The sequence below is a fragment of the Pongo abelii genome, chromosome 6 (genome assembly GCF_028885655.2).
Source record: "Pongo abelii isolate AG06213 chromosome 6, NHGRI_mPonAbe1-v2.0_pri, whole genome shotgun sequence".
NCBI lineage: Eukaryota > Metazoa > Chordata > Mammalia > Primates > Hominidae > Pongo > Pongo abelii.
Window position 1 is genome coordinate 106,490,652 of NC_071991.2, and position 10,341 is coordinate 106,500,992.

Here is a 10,341-nt window from a genome sequence, read left to right on the forward strand (position 1 = left end):
AATATGGCTTCTTCTCTCATTCCTTAGCTGAAATTACTACTTTTTTGTTCACCTAGGACCTTTGCATTACTAAACCAAGATAAACTTATGAGTTCTTATCTCACTTAAATCCATTGCAGGACATGACCTTGTGGAACACTTTCTCTTTTATTATGTTCTCTCTATCATAGTCTTCCAGGACAGTACCATCTTCTTTTTATGTTTTCCTACTTCTTTAGGTACTCTAGCTTTTTTCTTTCTCTACCCTTTTCTTTGGTACTGGTATTCTCCAGTTTCATCTTCAACTCTTACTTCACTCAATCCTGTAAAATTTTATGTTTACATATGAATAAGTTAATATCTATAAATTCAATTACCACTTATCCTTATGTTTCTATACCTCTATCACTAAATCAAATTTTTCTTAGGTTCTGCTTTACCACATATAGAATATTTATCTGAATATCCAACAGACTGCTAAAATTTAACAAATACAAAAAATCATTTTAGTTCTCTACTCTCCAAATGTGTTTCTCCCACTGTGCTCTTTATCCTTGCATGTTGCACTAGTTATTTAGTTGGCTGTCTTTAAATTATCCTCAATTTTCAGATTTTTTTTTTCTTTGTGTGTGTATGGTGCAGACATTTAAAATCTGCTCTCATCACATGTCTATGGGTGTTGATAGATGTGTTAATTCAATTTTGTAATTATTACACAATGCATAAATGTATCAAATTATCAAATTGCATATCTTGAATGTATACAATTTTTGTTTGTCAATTATATGTCATTAAAAATGGAAAAATTATCAAACTATTTTTATACCTATTATAATATCTTGGGGGGGGACTAGCCCCGTGATTTTTTGTAGGTATATATTAATAATCTAATAGCTTGCTGACTGGTCTCTTGTTTTCCACTCCAAGCTTTGTTTAAAATATTGGCATAGCTTGAGCTTTATGAAGCAATAAACTTATTCGAGTGCTTGTCCCATTGGAATCCTTCAAAGTCTTCTCTTTGCTATTAAGATATAGTCAGAATTACTTAACATGGGGTAAAAACCCTTTCAGATTTGCTCCTGTCCATCTTTTCTGACTACCCCACCACAGAGCTCTCTCTGGTGCATGAGTCTTTGAAGTCTATGAAAAACCTCCTGAGACCCAATTCCTAGAAAAGTATTACATATCCAAAATATTTTCATCTAATCACCAAGAAATGTAGGCAATTTTTTTTTAAAAAAGAAGAAAAGAAATGGTGGGAAGACATTAATTATGTAAGTCTTTTTAAATTGAAGGATAGCTTATAAAGTTTAATCAAGGTAATATAGAATTATATTTTCTGAACTATATAGAGTAATGCCTTCATCTAAGAATCAAAAACCTAAATTCTCATCTTGAATCTCTTATCAATTAGTTGTGTGACTTTCAACAAATTACATAACTTTTCAGGGACTCAGTTTCTTACCTGTAAAATAATTTTGTAGTGTTGTTAGATTATTTCTCCATCCTCTTCTAGTTCTGACTTTCTATGCAGCCTGGTACTGTTCCATGGTAGTGATATAATGAGAGACACAGTAACTTTTCAGGCCTCTAAGGAACAATTTCCTTAACACTCAAACATAGTGTTTCACCCTAGTGTCTGTCCTATATCTAAGTATGTTTTGCCCCAGGAAAAATAGGCTCAGAGTGCTGTGATGACAGAGAATATTTTCTCATTTCATTTGGTATTATATAAAAGGGAAAAAATAGTGTCATAACTCTGGTGGATTTATTTCTTGCTAACTAGAAAGCTAAGAAATGCTTGAAAATATATCCCCAATGTCACTGATTAGAACGTCCTGTGGAAACAAATTAATTTTCTCTAAATGACTTCTGAAAACTTGTGAAGGGCAAAGAAGAGGTGAATGCAGGTGTCCAGTGAGTCATTTTACAATTTTAGGATGAAACTGACCACCTTATATGGTATTTCTGGAGCACACAGTACAACATGATTTTTCCCCAACTATGAGCAAAGTAACTCCTAATAATTTAGAAAAGGGAGGGATAACATTCTTAAAAATTATAGGTCCATTTAAATAACTAAATGTGCTATAAAGATATTATGCCAAGATTTTGGCAACAAGACTTGAATGATTTATGGATAAGTTAACACACATAGACCAAGTTGGATTTATGAGGCATGATGTAATTAAGACAATTTGAAAAAGAGTTTTATGTTAATGCAAATTGATAATGATACCAACTGCAGTGTTTGCAAATTCTGATAATGTCCAGAATGTATGTAATAGAGTGAAGTAAAAATAGCCAAGCAAATATTAAATCATGTAAGTTTATAAGAATCTTGTTTTTGAAGATGATAACATTATTATAGCAAAATAGTTTGGATGTTCGTGACACGATACACTCAATTTAGAGAATGCAAAGAATCAATGAAATGTTGCCTCATTTTGGGGGCATAGATATATGATTGAGACAATGGCTTTTTTATTCTTGTAGACTGGCTACATGTTGATAATCACTATTAAGCAGTTTGTACTTATTTTGTTCTTTTTTAATCTTATATTTTGTGGTTAGAATGACTTGACTCACTCGTATGATATGTTTTATATAATACATTCTTAGTCATGGGGATTCGAACTAATTTAAGAGCTGCAAATTTAAAATACTGATAGTAATATATTCATACCAAGCCTAAATAAGTTTCAAATAAGATGCACATAATCTTTTTGACTGAAGAAACTAATATTTGAAATTTTATAATGTGAACACTTTTGAAACATTTCTACTCAGTAGAGTGGTGAATTAGACCCTCAGAAGAGTCTTCCTTTTATAAAACAACCAGATCTTGGACGGAAATACATTAGTGAGTCTCAAGAAATAAGGGAAATCTCCAAGGACCTAAACAAGCAAACAGTAAATCTGTGAGTTGAAATCTGAGCAGGAAGCAGTGAAGAATCAGCTAACCTGAAAGCTGTTTGTCTGAGCAACAAATTCCCATACCAATCCTTGGATCAAAGACTATTATAAGAGTGTATCACAGTGTGCAGGCCAAACCAAGCTTCTCTTTAAATGAGGGCCTTTGAGTAGTTACCAGAATCTCTTGGGTCATACCAGAAGCAAATATAAATCCTCTGTAGCTTAAAGCTTTTCACATTTAGGCCCTTAGATTCCCACAGAGGAAGATCAAGAAAAGAAACGCTCATAATCAGAGATCACAAAACATAACAAGGCAAAAGGGTTGAGCATCAGCATAGAGACAAAGAACATTGGGTATTGCATTAATCATTTACAGAATTAAAAACTAGGAGTAGCATGTAAAAAAAATGAAATCACAAAAGTAATCTACCAACAGTAATTAGCAGATTTAAAATGAAACCTATAATTGAGAATTAAAAAATTAGCAGATAATTTAAACAAATGACTAGACACAACTGAAGAATCAATCAGTGGTCAGAAAATCATATAAGAGAGACAGAGAGAGAGATTGATTTAGACTTCAAGAAAGAGAGTCAAAGAAAGAAATTGACTTAGAGTTTAGAATGAGAAGCTCTAACATAAGTCTAATAAGACTTCCAGAATTTGGGACTAAAGGAAAAATGAGATGAGATATATGAAGAGATATTTCTATAAATTGTCCAAAACTGATGAAATGCGTGAGTCTACAGATAAAAGAAAGTACAAAGTATACTAGGACAGACACCATCCTCACCCCCCACACACAAAGTTAGATACTTTAGTAAAACTCCACAATATCAAGACAAAGAAGAGATCTCTTAAGCCACCAGAAAAAACATAAAAATAAAGAAAATCGTACTAATGCATTTTTCATACCAACAACTGTGAAAGCCAAAACAGTGAAATAATATTTTCAATGCTGAAAGAAAACAACTGTCAAATGAGACTTGTATTAACCAGAAAATCATCTTTCAAATATGATGGGCTTATTAATCTTTACCAGTTAAATAAACTCTGAGTAAATTTACCAAAGAACCTTCATTATCTCATAGAAAGGAAAATGATCGTATAAAGAAACTCAGATGCAAATAGGGATGGTCACATCAGATATTGCTAAACATAAAAAAAATGTGTCACATGCATGAATTAATAGTTATATTAATGAAATTATAATGTCAAAATTGTAGACTATAACTAAATGAAATAGGGAGTTAGATAACAATGCTATGCAAATGAAGTTATTGTGGTTGAAGTAAAATATCGGAAAATCCTGATTTTTCTGGGAAAAAGTTGTGATATTGATTATTTCTAGATTTCGTTAATTTGATCCCATGTTTAAAGGTAACTGTTAAAAGAAAATATAGGCTGAGCATGATGGCTCATGTCTATAATCCCAACACTTCAAGAGGCTGAGTCAGGAGGATTACTTGAGCCCAGGAGTCTGAGGCCAGCCTGGGCTATGTGCAAAATCCTGACTCTACAAAAAATACAAAACATAGCTGAACATGGTGCTGCCTGCATGTAGGCCCAGCTACACATGAAGCTGAGTTTGGAGGATTGACTGAGCCCAAGAAATTAGACTACACTGAGTCAAGATCAGATCCCTGCACTCCAGCGTGGGTGACAAAGCAAGACCCTATTTAAAAAAATAAAGATAGAAAGAAAAGAAAAAAATATATAATTAGCATATGTAACATCCAAATAGTGAGGAAAATGGACTAGGAAAAACATGACAATTAAACAAAAACTAAATCATCTTTTAAAAAGTAGCTGCAAGGAAAGAGGAAAAGGAATCATAGAAAAAGTGAGAAAATAGAAAAAAAATTGAGTGGTGAAAATAGGTCCAAATATTTCAATCATCCAATGGCTAAAAAATGTTAATGAACTAAATAAGTCAATTAAAATATGAAGCTTATCAGATAGTATAAGTACAAACTAATAACAAATAAACCACCACCAAAGCAAACTCTAAGTAAGGGAAATTTACAAGTCAAGGTAAGGACACTGAGAAATAAAATAATAGAAAATGTTATCACAAAGTTATGAACTAAAATTATTTTGGTGTCATTGCAGAAATCAGTCAAAATGGTTTTTAAAGTGAAAAAGTGTCTTTAAAAACAAAGGGAATCTCAACATAAAGAGAAAACAACTTGAGACTTATTTGTATGTAATAAATTAGCCTCAAAATATGTTATATTAGTATGAAAACTGTATGAATCATAGCATATAACTAAGAAATCTCCAACCTACTAAAAGATATCAAAATGCCTTTTACTTTTGTTTGATAGAATAAGAGAAAAACAAGAGGAGGAAAATGAAAAGATTTGAGCAATATTAGCATACAAACTGTAACCTGCACCGAGATTACTCTCTCTAAGACATGTAAATTGTTCGTCAAATTATTTACATAATAAAATCTAAACAAATTTCAAAGAATAGATATCATACCAATTATTCTCAACCTTCTAAACATTTAGATTAGAAATAAATAACAATAAAACAAATTTAAAATTATCATTATTTAACAAGACTTATTGCACTCGTCATGTTTCTAGGCAATAAAGATAACACAGTGAACAAGACAAAGCAAAGCAAAATCTTTACTCTCATGGAGCTTACATTCTTTTGGAAGGACATACAATGAAAAAGATAAAAAGAAAAATTTCTAATAAGACAGCAAAAAGTGCTAGAGAGAAATATTCAGCGGGGATGAAAAATAAGAAATGAATGTGGGTGGGGATGTTACAACCTGCAATATTAGACAACATGGCTCAGGAAGTCCCCACTAAGAAAGTGACTTTAGAGGTGAGATTAGATGGAAGTGAGAGTGAGCTGTGTGGCTCTTTGAAGAGCATTCCAGGCCTTGGGAACAAGTATAAGTGTCTTAAGGCAAGAGTTCCCTTGTATGTTTCAATAATAGTCAAGTCTTGGTGTGACTTAAGTAGAGTAAGTAAAGGGGAATCAAGTCGGGATGAAATAAAAAAAGACTGGGCAATGGTAGAATGTGTGTAGGCTTTGTAGGCCACTGCAAAGTCTTTGGGTTTATGTTGAGTAAGACAAGAATCATAATACTATTTAACTATTTTAAAGATCATTCTTGCTACTGTTTTGAGTGTATTAATAGATTATCATGCAAAGACAGAAACACATATCTGCAGAGAAGAAACAGGGATGCCAATTAGAAGTTGCCTGCATGGTTCTCTCAAGAGGCCAGTCTTTCCAAGTCATTCTGCAATGCCACCTCTACCATTTATCTACTCTTTAAATGTGTGGATTGTTGCTGCACTTTCTATTCAGTTTCAATACTTAATTTATCTGGATTTGTGTTACACTGTCTAAATTATCAGAGCCGTTACGATAATTGTTTGATGAGGCAAATGCTTGCCAACTCCCTATCTACGCTCCCTCTTAGAAAGTGTCCTATGTATTCTGGAATCTTTCTTTACACCTGATACTGATTACTTATTCTAAGCCAATAATCTACTTTTCAACCACATTGTCATTGCCATTTAATATTACATTTGACAGTTAATTCAACAAATACCTATTAGACATCTATCATATGTGTTGACATGAGCTATATTTGGGGCTGTAGCACTGAACCATGATGTTATGGCTCCTAACTTAGAAGAGCTTATAGTCTTATTCTGGATTTCTTTTACCATCCTCAAAGATACCAAGCAATATACATTTTTTAAATGTAGAGTTCAAAACTGAAGAAGAAAATATAACCATCTTCCCTCAGATTTTGAGAGATGTAAACTGAGACTGATCCTAAAGAGTTTGCATCTGAGTGTAACTGATTTCCAGCCAATTACCAATGTGTGTTTAAAGTGTGGAAGGTCTGCACATCTGTATGTTTATTTCATATTGGTGAAAGTCTGGAAAGTTGGTAAAAATCTGTTAAAGCAAAATTAGAAAGCCTGACCCTCAGGGTAAGTAGAAGAGGTGTTACTATCATATAATACACGTGCTTCTAAGAAGTTCTTGGCCTTCTAAATAATCACCATCCTGAAATGATGGCTAAATTATAACCATTAGATAATTAAATCTTTAGGCAACAGAATTATCAACTGCTATAATGCAGCTAAATCTAACTCATTCATTATTGATGACAGTAGGATAGGGAGTATTTTAATTAGGTAAAGTAAGATGTTTAGAAGATTAGGTAATTTATCAGTTACCTTCCAAAACGACAACCCGCCTACCGAGAAAAAAATTCAAAATGAAATCGGATTAGGAAAATGTCTAAAAATTATTCCCTTTGAAGCCAGGTGACAAATAAAATGGGGGAGAGAGAGGACCAATAGAAATAAACGACGAATCAGGACCTCCACTTTCTTTGTTTAAAATTTTATGGGTACATTGTAGGTGTATATATTTATGTGGTACAAGAGATGTTTTGACACAGGCATACAATGAACACGCACACTTTCATCTAGCCTCTGTCATTCCTGCTGTTTGAACTTATCCTGTGAAATTATGGAGGGTTTTGTTCTCAAAAACTTTGTCAAGCTGGGCAACACCGCACCTGAAGAAAGTAATGAAAACAAGAGAGCACATAAACTAGAAGAGTGCAGGTGAGATAGCAAAGACTTGTCAAGAGATAATAAGGTTTTCTTAATGTTTTCTAGAGGGGAGGTACTTTCAAATATAGCAACAAAAGACACTAAGTTCTAATTGAGGAAAATATTATAAGACAAGAAGTGCTGTGTAGTTCTGTATTCAACACCAGTGGGAATGACCCATCGGAATGAAGTGACAGAGAAGGTAATGGAGTTAAGTTCCAGTTAAAACGGAACAAGACGATCATCAATTGGATGGCAGTTGCTGTTATCTGTTCCAGAGCAAATTTTTGAAGGTTTCTTTTGCATCCGTAAGCAGGTATAGGGCATCAGCAGACCCAGCTCCTAATGACCACTGCCAAAGGAAATTCTCCATATGTAGCTGAAACATCATACTTTACAAAAATGCATAGAAGATAGAAAAAGTGAGCAGAAGGAAGCCATTTTAATACTCTTCTGGTTGAGAACAACTTCTGTTTTAATGCTAAGGTTTGTGAGGCTTATATAAAATAAAAATATATTCAATTTTTAAAATAAGATCCCTGTCTTAGGTACCTAAGTATATATAAAGAGTCCTAGATGGCATAGACCTTGATGTTTGACCAGTAGTAAAATTTGCTTTTTCAGGAAAAAAAAAGGTAGAAATTTATTTTTCTTTTTCTTCCTTTTCTTTCTTTTTTCCCTCTTTTATTCATCAGACAGATTTAGAGCACAGATGAAGTATAGAAAGGACATAACATAAGGAACTTAAATGGAACAAGTAATGTCTGGCATCAGAACACATGGCTGAATCTGTGATGTTTTCATTCTTTCTTTTAAATTTTAAATACAATCCCAATTTGAAAAAAGAAAAATGCTTCAGAAAGTTTACGTACCTGACTCTTCATTCTCCCTTGTTTTTATTATTTTCTAAATGAGACCATCTTTTAAGTGATTTTAAGGGGTACCTATGTTCCTTTATGAAAGAATAAATCAAGGATGTTTAACATCATAATTGTCAAGAAGGCTGATGTTGATCACATTTATTACACTGTTAAGGTAATGCTGAATTTCTAAATCAGATGCTGATTATTATTTTCCACATGACTTTATCAACTGAAAATAACTACTATTGCCTTTTAATTAGATTTATTGCCAAATAAATGAAATATCTTCCTGAGTTTTAAGCCATGTGTTCTTTCTTTGAACTGTTTATGAAACAGAATGGTAGTTTATATATGGTGTTTCCTCAAAACAATTTTGTTTACCACAGAACAAATGAAATATCCACAAGACAGCTTCACTTTTACTACTTCATCTGGTTTCCCTGAATAAATTGTGTGTAGTAGTATTGTGCAAACGAATGGAAATATTATTCTGCTTATGCAAAAATAATTTTGTATTATATGCTCATTTGTATGTTTGATAGAAAAAAATTGAAATGCTTCTTATATTCATCATTTTTATTTTTTCCACATATTTCATATGACTCCAATATTTTAAAATAAAAATAGTTTACAAGGTTCACATAACTTTCAGTATAAAGTTAAGTTTATACAGCTGTCTTCATTCAGCCTGGAGAATATTATGATTTTTTAAATTAATCACTTATTCTCACAGCAATTTATGTTGGGTGTATGACCTTGGTAAGCTAAGATAATATGAAATAGCCACAAAATGGCAAATGAATTACAGTATGAGTGGTCATTTGTAAAATTTCTAACAGTTTAGAACATTAGAAGGTCAAAAATCAATGGCACATTGTCCTGTGCTGGAAAACATCTTGATCTAATCAAGACATTGTGTAGGCTTTTATAATCCAAAATAATTGTACTGTCTGTAAAATCAGACATTCAGATGTGTAGCTACCATTTTAGTAAGAAATGAATCAAAGATTAAAAAGAGGTTGCATTTACCTCTTTGCTTTCTTTTCTTTCTTTCTTTTTTTTTTTTTTTTTTTTTTTCCTTTTTCTGAGACGGAGTCTGACTCTGTCGCCCAGGCTGGAGTGCAGTGGCATGATCTCGGCTCACTGCAAGCTCCGCCTCCCAGGTTCACGCCATTCTCCTGCCTCAGCCTCCTGAGTGGCTGGGACTATAGGCGCCCGCCACCACGCCCGGCTAATTTTTTGTATTTTTAGTAGAGACGGGGTTTCACCAGGATAGTCTCGATCTCTGACCTTGTGATCCGCCCGCCTCGGCCTCCCAAAGTGCTGGGATTACAGGCGTGAGCCACCGCCCCCGGCCCTACCTGTTTGTTTTCTTATAAGCAAAGATAACTTTCCAATGCAGACATTTTCTCCTTGTATTTACACTTTAATGTTATATTTGTACAACTGATGTATACTTTAATTATTTAGGAAATGCCTGTCAAAATGAATAACAACATACACGTATAACAATTGTAATTTCGAGGATAATCTATACTTGAGATTCAGGTTTTTATTATCTTTCATTTAATGCAAATTTAATATGGTGTCTGTGAGGGATCATTTTGATTAGTGTAACCACTTATATTCCCCTAAATACCTTTATTTTAAGATTAGTAGTTGCTTTATTTCAAACATAAAAAATTCCAGCAGTTTGGGAGGTCAAGGCGGGCGGATCACCTGAGATCAGGAGTTCAAGACCAGCCTGGCCAACGTGGTGAAACGCTGTTTCTACTAAAAATACAAAAAATTAGCTGGGCATGGTGGCAGATGCTTGTAATCCTAGCTACGTGGGAAGCTGAGGTAGGAGAATCACTTGAACCCGGGAGGCAGAGGTTCCAGTGAGCCGAGATCGCACCATTGCACTCCAGCCTGGGCAACAAGAGTGAAACTCCATCTCAATAATAATAATAATAATTTTTTTCTCTTCATCTTTT